This window comes from Eleutherodactylus coqui, chromosome 3 (assembly GCF_035609145.1).
Source record: "Eleutherodactylus coqui strain aEleCoq1 chromosome 3, aEleCoq1.hap1, whole genome shotgun sequence".
NCBI classification, from domain to species: domain Eukaryota; kingdom Metazoa; phylum Chordata; class Amphibia; order Anura; family Eleutherodactylidae; genus Eleutherodactylus; species Eleutherodactylus coqui.
Window position 1 is genome coordinate 61,201,207 of NC_089839.1, and position 16,012 is coordinate 61,217,218.

At 43.8% G+C, this 16,012-nt stretch overlaps 1 protein-coding gene across 1 annotated transcript in view; it reads right to left on the reverse strand.

Annotated features, from left to right (window-relative positions):
• The window catches only part of SNAP25 (synaptosome associated protein 25), a 118,338-nt gene extending 104,598 nt beyond the window's left edge, over positions 1 to 13,740 (reverse strand). Inside the window, exon 1 of the mRNA XM_066595651.1 lies at positions 13,613 to 13,740. The gene's annotated coding sequence lies outside the window, so the exon portion shown is untranslated. The remainder of the gene's footprint in view (positions 1 to 13,612) is intronic.
• Between the last annotated feature and the right edge of the window lie 2,272 nt (positions 13,741 to 16,012).

Genomic DNA, 16,012 nt, shown 5'->3' on the forward strand with positions numbered 1-16,012 from the left:
TTTTTGCATGCGCAGTACGCAGTGAATACAACCAATTGATTTCAATGGGTTCGTTCACATAAGCGCATTTTGCGTGTGCAAAAAAATGTGTAGCATGCTTTATTTGTCTGTGCATTTGCGCACGAAAATAGCACATATTGAATTAATTAACTTAATTGCCCATTTCAATAAATAGGAGCATGCTTAGGTGTTTTTTGCAAGCCCAAAGAGCACAGCAAAACACACACATGTGCATGCAAATAGGCGACACCCATTGTGCAAATATGCGGTGCAAATGCACACATTAATCCCCTTGTGATACTGGCCTTAAATGACATTCTGTAAATTAGAGCATGGTGCATGCATGAGCAAGCACAGCCATGCACAATACAACCATCAGCTTTGTCATGACTCTCATATAAATGGGATTAGTAGGTAGCATGGCGTTTGGAAATGGAAGCCTAGCAAACCTGCCCCTAGAAATAATCAGCAGTCATTACCATAGTTATGAGCAGATTGGACTCTTCAGTTCATGAGTCATCTATGACACAGTAAAGCCTCCCACATACTGTCACTATGTAATATCCTACAGAAACAATGCTGCTATTTTGTATTCTATACTAGACATGTGTTCCAGAAGAATCCTCAATGGACCATTTAGGTCAATATGTGCCCTTCCACAAAGCAGATATGTTATTCGTACAGTTCATATAGGTTCTATGGTTCATCTACTATACACGTTATCCACTAGTAGGGTTTTAGGTCAGAAAAATAGGGCCGAAGACCGAAACGTGTTCTCAAGCCCAATGCAGCTTATATCCACCACCGTTCTTATACAAAATTCAATTTACTAGCTTACTTTCTGCGGATACTTGTCTTCCACCTGTTTTCTCTCTCTCTCTCTGCTATCTACCATGCATCTTTCTGTTCCCTTCCACCATAGTCGTAAAAAGAAGTTTAGCACAGGGAAAAGGGAAAACACATCCGAAACTTGAATGGGCCCCCAAACCAGGTGACAACTACAGAGGCGCATCCTAATCATAGTGGCCATAAGCAACCCAGGGAGCACCTTAGCAGGTGACCATATATTATGCGTAAGGAAAGGAATGATCAAAGTCCACTTTTTTGCAATTTTTTTAACATAGCCTGCCATTTTGTAAATTATTGTTGCAAAATGCGTTGGTTTAAGAGGGATAAGTGAAAAGAAAAAAAAAACATAGTCCATTCCAGAGCCGTGGAAAGAAGACACAATTGCTTGAAGAGTGATCAGAGTCCTTCTACATCAAGGTCAATGATCAAGGGAAGGATAAAAATGTTGTAGAAATTTTAGCCATGTCTTCGGTTTTACAAATGTTCTATACATTATTACAGGGATCAATATTCCATTTCATTGAATACTTTAGACTGACGAGTTGTGAACCGTTCAAATTAAAATGACTAATTTTTGGTATACATGGACTTTGATCATTCTTTCCTGAAACAGGTCAATAATGAAAACCACATGGATTTGCATGTCCATGTGGATTCCTACCACATTGGCTGCCTGATAACTCTTATGTGGGTGCAGAGCCTAATGTTTTCAACTAATTCAATAACTGTTCCAGTTCCAAAACTTGGGCTTGATGATAAAAGGGCCAGACGGAGAGGGAGAGTTACATTGGCCAGACCCCTTATATACAATACAGTTTACTAGGAAGGTTTCTACTTACTATGTTTCAGGGCACCTGTATTGGGAGAGTAGTCCCAACCTGTGCTTCAATGGAGACAGGTACTCTCTCACTGGACTCTGAGTACTCACAAGTTACTGTGGCAGCTCTCATACTCACCACTTGGCTTCTTCTGTTTAATTTTCAAATGAAGTTCCAGATCCCCCCGCCCTACTGCCAACTCCCTCCTAGAATCCCTTTCCCCTGCACCACTTTCCAAGACTGTGTAGTCACCAGACCATTGTCTTGGCGCTGGGGAGTTCACGCTTGAGGCTCAGCTCCTCTTTCCTCTTCCTTGATTGCTAAGAAGACCTAAATCCCTAGAAACCAAAGACTCTCTGCTGCAGGAAACCCGAAGTACGGTTCACACCAGCAACATGGCTTTGGCTCCAGCAAGTTATTGACTGCCCATATTGGCACTGCACAGGAGACACACGTGGGGAGAACATCAGGGGACAAACCCAGGTGGACGCCACTATATAAGTGGGCTCAGGACTGCCATTCTCGTTTGCCCATCCACTTGCTAGACTTCTGGTTGCATCTGATAACTGTCTCATCTCTCTTATTTTTGTGTCTTATACCTGTCTAGACCTGTGTTCTCTCTTACTAGTTTTATACATGTCTACCTGTGCACTCTGTTACATGCCTTATATCAGTCTATTACCTCCCAATAGAATACAGTATGCCTTATACCTGTCTGGTCCCTGTCTTCATTATGTGCCGCACATAATGGAATATGCCTCCTATCTGACTCACTCTCAATCAATGGTGATCAGGGGCGGCAGGTATAGCGGCTGCTATGGAGCCCGGCAGCTCACGGGACCATCTCCACCATTAGAGACTGTCCCAAGGGGAAAAATAACTACGGGTTACTGTCTATGACACAGTGAGAGAAGTCTAACATTTTCCTCTCTCCACCCTCATTAGTGTGCATACACGTTACAGCCGATAAAAACCTTAAGCTTTTCATTTCCAGAATTCATTTGCTGCTGGTGGAGATCATGGTGGAGTTTGGCCATCTTCAGAGTTTAGCTATGAGGCCCCATGGTTACTTGCTCCTAATGATATATGTCTTATATAACATTTTCTTCATACAGTATATGTGTTTGTCCTTGATTTCCTCCAATAATATTAGATTTTTTTCTAGACTTCATCTGATGCCTTCATATTTTGTTCCCCTCCTCACTATTGGTAATTGCCTGTTTCCTACATCCAAATGGCATATTTCTTATAACATTGTACTTTTCAGTTGTACATGACCTGTCTTCTCTGCCCCACTGGTACAGTATGTGCCTTTTCTTTAGGCCCCATTCACATCTGCTTTTGGGCACCATTAGGGCTTTCCGTGTCTCTGCTCCATTTTTGGGAGAGAAAATTGAAGTAAAATGGAAATAAACAGATCAATTTTTCAATGGGGTTTTAAAAAAAAACAAAAAAAACAAAAGCTTTTAGTTTGCTTCCATTCAGTTTGTTTTCCCATTTTTAAATTGAACAAATAGTGTAGCAGACAGCCACTAAACACCCCCCCCCCCACACACACATACCAGTATGAAACCACCACCAGCCTGCATAGTGCCTTGTTGACAACTGGGCTCTATGGCTTTATGGGGTCTGCACCACACACAACCATAATCCTAAACCAATTGGTACCATGACTCAACAGACCATGCCACATGTTGTAAGTCCTCTAGGGTCCAGTTAACAAACTCACGAGCTCAGATGAGGCGCTGTGTCTGGTGATGTGGTGGTAACAGAGGTGCGCTGGTGAGTCTGATCCAATACAAGCTGAAGAACACTCCACTGATTTGTTGGATAGACATGTGGGGCTTCTTGCAGTGAATGTGATTTCACAACAGATATATGAAGTCACTTGTCTGTTCGCACGGAAAATTCTAGCCTGTTTTCACCAGTCACAATCATTAAGCACTTGTGGACAACCACCATGCTTTCCACTGTGGGTGATAATACCTTCAGTGGTGTATTCCCGGTACAGATGTGACACTGAGGATTGAGGAATATTAAATGCCTGAAAACTTTGGAAATGTAATGTCCCATCCGTCCAACACCCACTATCATGCCTCTTGATAATCCACGTTGTCTTAGTATAAGCACGCTGGCCAGTGTTCAACCTCACTCACAACATAACACTTCATATATTCCCAAGCCATCACCTAAGTTAACGCTACTTCTTAATCAATCTCCATACTGCTATCATATGTCTTTTGGCATGTCAGTGCAGTATTGCATGGAGGCTATTGGAATCAATAGATATCTGGGAACACAACCTTGTTAACAACTTTGTTCTAGAGGAAGTCTAGTATGACATATGGAAAACGGTTGTCCCATGAAGAGTTGAGAAAATTCTTTGCAGAAGTATTTCTTTCTTGACTATGATGGTTACGTTAGCATTCTAAAGCCTGGTTCAAATGAAGGCTAATGCTGGCTATACATATGAGATAGTTGATGGTCAAGAGCTTGTTTGGTCAAAAGCCCAGAACATGGATTTCAATTTTGTGTTGTGGCCCTCTAAGAGAGAGAGAATAAAACTCAAATGCAAGGTTGAACAGTAGCATGTGCAAAGCAGAAAGCCACTTTCCATGTTTCTCTAAGTCCAATGGGACCGCTGCTATGACTGACTTAAGGAACGTGTATTCAAAGTGGTCTCCTTCTACTACGCTGCATGCATGAAGCCATCATTGGACCTGTGTTAATTACAGGGACTCTTAACACAGATAAGTGCCTAAACTTCTTGCATACAAAGGTGTCTGACTTCCTGGACAATCTGCTTTTATTGTAGCAGAAGGACGAACTTTGAATACGCTTTCTTTACATCAGTCATAGCAGCGGTCCCACCGGACTTAGAGAGATGCGTAAAATGAATTCCTGCTTCTCACATGCTACTCTTCAATTTTGCTATTGGGTTTTACTCTCTAACTCTTACAGAGGCCATAACACAATATAAAAATTCATGCTCTGAGGCCCCCGGGGGTCGGTGCGCCATACCATCGTGTAGAGCACCCATGTCTTCCTATTCAAGTACGCTATTGTTACTTCAATATAGAACAGCAGTGTTGCGCTATAGTGCTGGATCGGGCTTTTTGATTACATCCTGTATAGCTGTCAACATGCCATTTATTAATATCCAGTTAACTATCATCATTTACGAGGTTTGAAGCAGCACACCATTCCTAGTGTAACATTTGCTCTACGATGTTAAGAGATATCCATTTACTGGATTTAGATTACAAATAGTAAGTGATTTTCCTACTTCAAAGTAAGTAAGAATACCATTAAGGATCCTTTTACACAGAGCAACTCACTACAGTAGATGAGTGCCGATATTTGAAATCTGTTTTGATCTACCAGGCCTTTACATAGGCTGATTCAAACTCTGTAAGCGGGACAAACAATTATTCCTATGATTATGTGTTCCCATAGAGCTGTCATTGGTTGGGGGCACATCTCTCCATTTACACGGGAAAGGGTATAGCTGACCAATGAGAAATATTGTTCTTGCATAAACAATGATGCCCAATGATTATGTAAAAGAAGGTTTAGGTGAGCACCTTTGCCCAACTATTGGACTGTGTAAAAGTCTTTTAAGTCCTTGATATATCCTCTTTTCTCAAATTGGTTAAAAAAAAATCAAATTACTGGTTACATAAGAATATTTCATTGTTTTCCAGGTGTGATAACCAAAACGGTCATCATTATGGTTCTCGAATAGGATGACATGCAGTTCTTCCATGACCCTTGAATAGTGAAATGAGTAAGGTGTTGGTACACCACTACCACTACTATGAGTAGTACAATGCAAGGCCAATGAGGAGCCAAGGAAAGAGTAATAACAGCCCATGTAGAATATGTAATATCGCTTATACTGGTTGTCAATCAACTTTCCTGGAAGTGTTAAAAAACTATTTTAACCACCTTACAAAGGAGGGAAACTAAAGGCTCATCAGGAGCATTGCATTCTGGTGGGATACACTTTGAATTTAGGTTTTCTTATGCAAGTAAGTAGAACTGTATGTCATATTATTACAGCACCTCAGGAAGGGGAATTTTGTTACCTTGAAACACCTTGGACCTTTTGTACTTCATGTATTTTTGCAATAAAGCTCTTCTGATATTCAGAAACGTGTGTAGTTCATACCATTGGTTTTAGGGGGTTAGGTTCGGTACACTGATCCTACCCTCATTTTGTTACTGTCCCTCTGGGGTTTTAAATATTTGTATTTTCATGATGATTTGAACCTAGATTGTTCTTGTTGAGTGCCTTCCTTTTTCTTCCCTTTTATCTCTTATGGTGTTGTCACAGTAGTTGGAGGAAGAAGAGATACCAATTTCCAAACTGTCTGGCCAGTTCACCATTACTCAGCACTGCAGGGAGGGTGGCTTTCAGCAAGAAGAAGAGGGTGGCATCTTTTCCAACACACCTTTCCACCCATGGTAGAAGTATATAGGAGGAAGAAAAGACAGAAGAGTAGGGGGATAATATAGGTCCAGAGGCAGGGGGCAGGACTACACAACATTACTCCCATCCATCATTAATCCCAGCTATTCTTCATGGATAGCAGGACTAGCTGAAGGTCACTCTGATGCCTGACCCTGACGAATGTGGACTACCACTCTTAGGCACTTGTAGGTATATGAGTCCTTTTATGCTGCAGTGCTTGCAGAAGGACCGTTGTATAGCCCACATCAAAACATCAGCTCACTACTGCGTGGTCACCCTCCTTGATCTCCGTTACAAGGCAAAAATGACAAATCACATTTCGGCAATGGAGAGGAATCTCAAAATACAGCAGTATTAGGATAGACTGATAAGCAGCTTAAGGAGAGCATTTCCCCATGACCACAGGGATGCATCTGCAATGGACCGCAGCTCTGTGGCTCATGGCGGATGAGCAGGAAGCCTCCGCAGCAGCACCACCACTGGTGGCAGGGGAAGTTCAACAGAGGTGTGGCGTATTTTTTTCAGCCTGTCGCAGCCTGCAGCTGTCACAGCAGTCATGATATGACACAGGCTCAGGATGGCAATGCGAGACACGGGTGGCACATTCTTTTTCTATAAAAATAACTTTACTGAACAGTTGTATAATAAACAGTATTGCGCTCCAAAAGAAGGTTCATGTATTTATACTGTTGTGTAATAACTGGCATTGAACTCTTCCTTAAAGTAATAGTACACTTTAAAAGATACTAGTCTTAAAGTGACAATACTTCTCATCACTTGTTATCTCTCACCAACATATACATGTCAGTACCTCCTTTGTTCCTCCTGGCAGCAGCAAGGCACATGGCGTTCTCATCTCTTCTCCACATAATTTTTAGCATCTTTTGTCACTCCTCATTACTGCAGCGTAACTGCTACATAATATAATCTCTAAATCCGTAGACCGCAACTTCAAATGCCTCAATGGAGCACAGTCCTTTACTTACAGAACGCGTTCACATCTTAGGCGTCACTAGAATCCAGAGGTTGTCATGTATATACATTACTAACAGTTTCATTCCCACATTTCATTACTCAAATATCCATAGTGCTGCTCAACATTTACTCCCCTCATCATGTGCCTTACTGCGCTATTACATAAATGCTGACATAATACAACTACATCACTTATCAAGTCATTAGCTCTTTTCAAGGCCTTGCTCAAATAATCTATGGCACCATAACTCCCATAACTAAATCACAGCCCTGTGCGTTCAGTCTCCCACGGATTCAATCCTACAGAATACCAGGGCTTGTGGTTCGCTCTTACTTTTCCGGAACATTGTTTGTCGCTCTCGTTTTTATTGTCGTCGGTACCATCCATGATACATGATCTTCTGCAATATGGGGAGAGTGTCTCCCTCTTCTCCTGTGCACTGTAGGGCGCTTTACTCCAGTACTTTGGATGGTCAGCCACTGGCGTGGTATATTTGCCCCCAGGTCTTCAGGGCTAATGGTGATCTCTTCAATGATGCTCCCCTCCTAGCATGGGGACAGCACTGCTCTCTTGTCCTTGAAATGGTCATGTATACCACTCTTCTGCATCTGCTACACAGCTCCACACAATACTGGAGCTGCGTCTGAACTGTGGCGCAGCTTCTTTCCTTCTCACATGCATACTGTGGCGTGAAAAACTCAAGAGCTTAGTGCTGGGGAGAGACAAGCTTCAGCCCTCACAGTTGTCCCTATCAGTGAGCCGGTTTTAAAAGCGGTGACAAAACATAGTGGCCTGCACCTCCTCTGCTTACCCTTTTAGGCTGTGGCTCTACAGGCCGAGGGAAGGCTTTACTTCAGCGCTGCTGTGCTTAGTTATCAGGTGCTGACAAGCACCTTCCTCACTCGGCACTCCGGCACCTGTCACAGCTCTTCTTCTTCTCCCTAATCCCGTGACGGAATTCTTGACCAGAGGGGGCGGAGCTGGGTGAGACCACTGATCGCTGCTTATAAAGGCTATATACTGCTCCACTGAGTAAGAGGGAACACTTTAGTGTTACCCCCTTACTCAGCAATAACACAAGGTAGGACTGACATGATTGTCCAAGACTATATCAGCTCCCTTGCGGATGTACTCAGACATGACTTCTGGATGTTTAAACTGGACGAGTGGCCAGAGCTTGCACAACATGCGTTAGAGATGCTTGCCTACCTGCTGCCAGTGTGCTATCAGGGTGTTCAGTGCAGCTGGGGTTGTGATGACTATAGACGTATCCACCTGTTCACAGATAATGTGGATCACCTGACATTTATATAAATGAAGCAGGCATGATTTCACCTGACTTCTGCACCCCGGTGGCAGATTCCACTGATTAGTTAGCATGCTGGCAATTTTTACTCATATTTATATCAAAGACCACACTGTGCCTTCAAGGTGCTGGTGGTGGTGGAACTACTGCTGCTCTCCTTCTGCTTCCACCATGTTTCCTTCTTTTACCTCCTCCCCAAATGCAAAATACGTCAATATGGAAATACGGAGCTACAACCCTCATGTTTCCATAAGGAGCACATTCTGCCCTCAAGGTGCTGGTATTGCTGCTGTTGGAACTGCTGCTGCTCTCCTTCTCCTGCTTCCACCATGTTTCCTCCTCCACCTTCTCACAAAGCGAAAATTTTCTAAAGCACAAGAAACAGCTGCAGCTCTTCCGCATTTCCTTGGAGCAGGACCGTGCTTGAGTGTTGTCTTCACCTGGCAGAATTTGTCCTTGGAAAATTTATGACATTGTTTTTAAAAGAAACAGCCCACCTGCCGTCTCCCTTGATCCAATTTTTGATGTAGGAGAGCCTATGTGAGCCTTCTTTTGTTTTCAGTGACCCCCCTGTTTTCAGTACACTGTGCACTATTTTTACCAGTTTTTGGTAGGAGCACAGTGTTCCCACTTTGGCTTTAGGGACCTTCTGGAGGACAAACTAGTGAACAAGATTTTTACATCCATTGACTTTAATAGGAGTCGAAATCACGATTATTTTGGTGAAATCGGCTTGATCCTGACACAAACCGATTATTCCACTAATCGTTCATCACTTTAGCATCAAATTATGCTAGTCGATCTTTAGCTTAGATAGCGGTACCTACTTGTGGGGGTGCCTGGGGAACACCTTTTGCCTGAATGTGTTGTGCCAACAGTTAAGCACAGTGCAGGTTCCATTATGGTCTGGGGATGTATTACATGGCATAGTCCAATGGCTGTACTGGTAAGAACCATGAAAATGGAAGTATACCTTGACATTCTATACAATAATGTGCTCCCAACTGTGTGGCAATATTCTGGCAATGGTCAGCAATACTTCCAACAAGACAATTCAATGCTATTTTACCTTGATATACCAAGCTAATATACCAGCTAATGTGTATACGCGTTAGGAGAAAGTATGCCACAGAGAGTATCCAATGTTATTAGGCCAAAGGAACCTCACTAAGTATTAACATATGAAAATAAATACTACTTTTTTGATTCCTGCTCAGGTGTCCAATTAGTTTTGGCAGGATTTAATATGGACATTATAGAAGAAGACCTACGCCACAGAATGGAGAACCATTGCATAAAGGTGTACTGTATGAGCTACCTCTGCATTGCCTGACCTTTCTGTGCATGCATTACATAAATAACCAATCAATTGAATGTCCAACACGCAGTGCTACATTTGCATGCACCAATTATCGCTAAAATGATTTTTAAACGATCATCGGCTGGTGTAAATGGGCCTTAAGAAGCCATTTTCCCCGGCAATAGCGGCTGATCTCTGGGTGATGATAGAGCCAGAACTGTGATTTGGTGCTTTATTTAAAAGTGGGGTGTCTTCATAAAACAACCCTCTTAAGTCTCTCCTCATAATAGTCATAGTCTAAGCCATAAAACCTCTAGCTTCCAGGCATTGGACATAGCAAAGTTCAGTTTTTACTATGAGGCCCCTGTTATGGTGCGCCGGCCGCAATCAGAAAGTGGAGCCAGGTGACGTCACAACATCAGCCCTGGCCCACATGACCACACTTATGGCACATGCGCCATGTCATTTGGCTTGGGCAGCGATGAATGCCTTTTTCCTGTCACTGCAGAAGCTCCTTGAGGTGTCCTCTTTTGGAAATCCCTTAGTGAACTCAGTGTATGATGTGCCATTTTTCACAACCCTACTACAACTCCTGTGGTGTATGGACTCATTGGCCAATAGAGAGGTGTTTCCCCTAGCCAGCCAATTAGCCATAATGGCAGTGTATTTATTTTCCCTATCCTCCATCTAGGGACAGACTAGGCCAATAATTTCCTCACGTAGGGCCGCCCCTATCGGGACGATCACCCTACTTTTGGGTAGGGACTGCCATACCAAAGTTGGTTAGGGATAGCTTTCTTATCCCTGTATTTCTGTTGCCATTATTTGCCCTATTTTGTGTTTCCCGCATTTTGGTCATGTAATATAAGCCTTTATATGTCCGTAGAGAAAATTAATTACATCTTGGTCTGACATGTTGGTGACGTCCATGAAGGGCACCATACATGCACCCTGCACAAACACAACAGTTTCATTGTTATTCATGTTGGGACCCCAGTTATGTATGATTCAACTGAACTGCTGCCATAAATAGACAAATTATAATAAGACTTGTTATCAATTGCTACAAATAGGTAACACCACAGTGAAAATAGTCTTACAGTTATGGGTGAAAGTATGGCTGGGCCCAGTATTTGCCATACTAGTGGCTATAGGGTGTGCACTGCTTATATATTGAGTGAAACCCAAATTACCTTCCTTTGGTAAAAACTAAGGTTTTAGTAAATGAATGAACATTTTCACTACTTTTGTGAGGTTTCAGGTGTGCATACAGCAGGTCTATGGCTTACAAAACCACATCTACTTTGAATCCTGGCATCGGCATTATATAGTGATAGGCCAGGCCTGTGAGTCAGCATTTGCTATTGCTGCATTTATCCATATACTGTAGGTTGTACATAGGGTATATGGCTTCTACACATAGAAAGGAGGACACCGTCAACCATTGCTGCAGATTTTCATCACTTTCAGACATTCATTTCCAGCAGTACTCTGACCTTCGTCTCTGCTATTAAATATGTACGATGTTGCTATTTGACATTTTCGAAATGTGCGTAAATCAGCAATAATGACTGTATCTGCTAGTCTTGAATAACACCGATACTATACTGCTCCTAGCTTCTGTTACGCAAAAGTAATACATATACAAGGGTTAAATGGCTAACTTGATTGAGGATGTATTGATTTGCTGACTACGCGAATACATCTGACTTCATTTAATATGTACTGCGTGTAAGATGACTACGCCACATTTTTCTCTAAATGCATTTTGCTATTGCAAGCAATAAACGGTTAACATTCAAGTCTGCTGCATCAGAAATTTTTTTGCATACTCATATATAAGCAAGCACACACATCTATCTATCTATCTATCTATAGATCTATCTATCTATCTATCTCCTATCTATCTATCTATCTATCTATCTCCATCCATCTACATATACATTCACATGCATGCATATACACATTTGCACTTACATACATGTATACATTGATAACATGAATTGGTCTAGATGGTCTTTATAATCCTTGATCTTGAGCAATGTTAATCCATTGACCATCCTGGTGGGAATCATTTTATGTGTAATGCTGACCCATTGATTTTGACAAGCAGAGAAAATAGATGATTTCTCATATTTCGCTTCCACCCTCATTTTTTTATCGTGTGCATTTCGCACATCTGCAGTGTTGCACCATATGATGCATTAGAGGAACTCTCCAACGTGTTCTCCATTCTAATAAGAAACACTCTTCCCTTTCCCTACCACCATGCCAGGTGTCTGATCATGCCTTGTACCATCATGTTCCCTTAATACAACATCATATAATGCCGGATCAATCATTTGTCTTCTGTCCAGTTCTAATCAACAATTACAATATCAATCACTCAAAAACCAGCACTTAAATGATCAACCTACAGTAGTCTAATGTATCCATATATATCTCCACGTTACGGTACATACAACATGGATGCTACATGTCCAGAACTTTCTCGATTAGGTATCATAATAGTCATCACAAAATTGTTACTTGCTTGCAATGTATCTACAATACAATGTTTCTATAATATTGCAACTTTATGACTTTCATATGTCTATAGCCTACTAGGAGCATTGGTATTACATGGGCAGATAGCCAACCTACAGTAAATCCTACAATCATATTCCAATCTTCATCGGTTTAGATTTTTCTTAATTTATGCTTATATCCTCAAGACCAAACATAAAAAAATCTGCATTGCTCTCCCTAAAAAATCCTGAGCTATCTTCAGATTTACATCTCCGCTTCTACCACAAGCGCACTGATGGGGTGGGGTCCTCCATAGCCTTCCCAGAAAATCCCACAGCCAGGATTGTTGCTTTTTTTTCTCTCTCTCCTTGTAATTAAAACGTCTGTTTACTCTGCACCTACAGGTTAATGTTTGTTTTCTGTAGCAATCAGTAATCTGCCATTTAACATGTAAGCCAGAATAAACCTTTGCTGGTTGGTTTCTAACCACTGCCCTAGCGGGTGATATTTTAATGATTGCATTGCACAATCTTATCCTATAAGAATCATTTATAAGGAGTGGCCAAGACTGGCATTTACTAATAAAGCATCCATGGTAAACATCTCCTGGGTAGCAGCAAACCTCAGGCTTTATTCTGCATCTCCGCCATCTCTCCCAGTAAAGGTGCTGCCTCCCCCTCCCTCCCCACTTGAGCTGTAATGCAGATCCCCTCCCCCTTGCTTTCTCACTAGTGGGTAACAAAACCAGCAGTAATTACTAATGCCCCAGCACGTAAATCTGACCGCTCCAGAGGCTGCTTTTTTGACGCAACTACGCAGAAACTGTCTGGACGTGCAGAAAACCCTCCCTCCTATGCACATATACATATAGATAATGTGATCACTAATATCCCCATTATCTATGATTAGGTAACCTCATGCGTATCAGTTCTCAATGCATATAAAAAGCACTACATCTACAAATAGTCATATACTACTGACTGCAATCACCTTCCTGCCATGTGCAAATAGTAATACAGCACTGACTGCAATAGTGTCCTTGCTATATTGAAATAAAAGTATAGCACTAACTGCAATCCCGTCCCTGCAGTAGCAGATCACTGCACTGGCTCTGCAGTGTAGCTGTCCACCGTGCAGTGGTGCTGAATCCGCCCACCAGTCTCCAGACAGCTCCCAGCTCTTCATCAATCACGACAGTTGCAAAGACCAGCTTGCTATATCACGACTAAAATCAACCATTTCCTCTTAAATGCAAGATCGTGGCCTCTGCTAGGTAGATTCAAGCTGCAAAAAAGATTTGTTAGCTTCTCCCTTAAAGGCTAAGGGATGCAAATCCTCCATAAAGCCCCTTACATCCATGCAGGGGTTTGCATTGCCTTACCTTGCAATCAGATCCGGCTGATATAAGGAGTAGGACTAGGAATAACCCTGATTAGGGCGATGTAGCTGCAGGGAGGCAAGAACCACTGTTCCTGACCTCCTCGAGTCTTCTTCTTCAATGGAAAAAGAGCTCTGCCCTTATCAAAGATGGCCGTCACTCTTGACGTAAGCAGCTTTTAATAGACATCTATCATGGGGAGGAGGGGACAGGGGGGGGGGGGGGGAGGACTTGAGTCATCCTCTACTGCAATACATCGCATTCTGCATCTCTGTGCACTTTATTACTAGAAGCTCTATAGACAATATAGGTTTGCATTGCTGGGTAATATAGGGATTTTGGAAGCAATGCTTCATAATGGGATAATGCAGCACTGATTTATTTTCGCCAAAGGGGTGGTCCACAGGGATATCCCCTCTTGTGTTTACTCCTTATAAGGGTATCCTACGTGGGAAGATTATGTTCTGAAGCTATGCAAGTGATTTCTGCTCCCTGATGGGGTTTAAAGACTAAATCTACTCCTGCACTGGACATCCACGATCATTTATAAGAGGGGCCATCAGAATGATGCAGTAATGCTTTATACAAGCTGCAAGATGAGTATTCTTCTAGATGTCTGGAGGGGTTGTAGACCATATGCTGTACCTGTCATTACTGTAAATGGGGGATCCTCATCCTGACAGCAGGTATTAGGTGCAGTAAATACTGTAGCTCAGCCATTTCCAGGTGTTGCTATACTTTTTGCTATACTTTAGTCATTTAGCTGTTTTTTGGCACAGTCCACTGCAGCATTGACAAACTGAGCTCTGCTACATCTGTTCTGCTTTTATCTACATTGTTCTTGCTGTGCCCCCAGCAGTACTTCCTGGCTTTCCTCCCACAGAGTGGGGAGGGGGGCACTTAGAGGTCACCCTAGCAATACTTCTCAGCTTCTCCACCCCCCACCCACACACAAGGGGGGTGGGGCACTTATTGGCTCTCCCTTGCAGCACTTCTCGGACTTCCTCTTGCCAGCGGGGTAGGAGCATTTAATGGCCCCTCCCAAAAGCATTTTTTGTCTTTTCCCCCACCAGAGGAGTGGGGGCATTTAGAGGCCCCATAACAGCAATTTCCTCTCACTAGAGGGATGGGGGCTCTTAGAGGCCACCCAGAAGCACTTCTTGGCTTTCTTCCTGCCAGCACAGTTGGGACACTTATTATCCCCCCCCCCCCCCTCCCCCCCAGCAGCACTTCCTGGCTTCCCCACCACCAGTAGAATAGGGGCAGTAAGAGGCACCTCCAGCTTTCCCTCTTCCAGGGGGATGGGCGCACTTAGAGTATCCTCCAGCAGCACTTCACGGGTTTCACCCTGCCATGGGGTTTGGACACTTTGAGGCCCCCGCCCAGCATGACTTCACAGCTTTCCTATTGCCAGGGGGCCAGGAGCATTTAGAGGCCCCTCAGCAGCACACCTAGCTTTCCCCCTGCTAGGGGGTGGGGGCACTTCCTGGCTTTTCCTATGCTGGGGGCAATTATTGCCCTACCAGCAGCACTTTTCAGTTTTCCACCCGCCAAGGGGGCACTTACAGGTCACCCCAGCAGCAATTCGGGGCTTACCACTCACCAGGTGGATGAGGACATTAAGAGGCATCACCAGCTTTTCCTCTGCCAGGGAGGTGGGCACACTTAGAGACTCCCCCAGCAGCACTTCCAGGCTTTCCCCCTACTAGCATGAGGGGGGGCATAGTGCCCCTTCCCCCCTTTCCAGCAGTACTTCCCAGTTTTTCTCTTGCCAGTAGGGTGGGAACACTTACAAGCCCCACAGCTGCACTTTCCAGCTTTTACTCCGCTAGGGGAATGGAGGCCCTTAGAAGCCACCCTAGCAGTATTTATCAGCTTTTCCCTGGCAGGGTGGTGGAGAACTTATAAGAGGCACCACCAGCTTTCCCCATGCCAAGGGGGTGGGCACAATTAGGGGCTTCCCTGCAGCACTTCCCGGCTACAGCTTTACCCTCACCCGAGGACTGCGAGCATTAATGGGCCCCCCAGTAGCACTTCTGGCTTTTCCCCCTGCCAGTGGGGTGGAGGCACTTACTGGCCTCCCCTACCAGCACTTCCTGGCTTTCCTCCTGCTGGAGCAATGAGGGCAATTATTGGCCTCCCAGCAGCACTTCTCATCTTCCACCCCACCAGGGGGATGGGGTCACTAAGAAGCACCACTAGCTTGCCCCCTGCCAGGGGTGTGGGCGCGCTTAGAGGCCCCCCAGTAGCACTTTCCAGCTTTTTCCCTGCCAGGGGTGTGGGAGCTTATACAAGCACCTCCAGCGGCACTGCCAGCTTTACTCCCTTTAGAGGGTAGAGTCCTCCCAGCAGCACTTCCTGGCTTTGCCCATGCTAGAAAGGTGGGGGCACTTATTGGCCCCC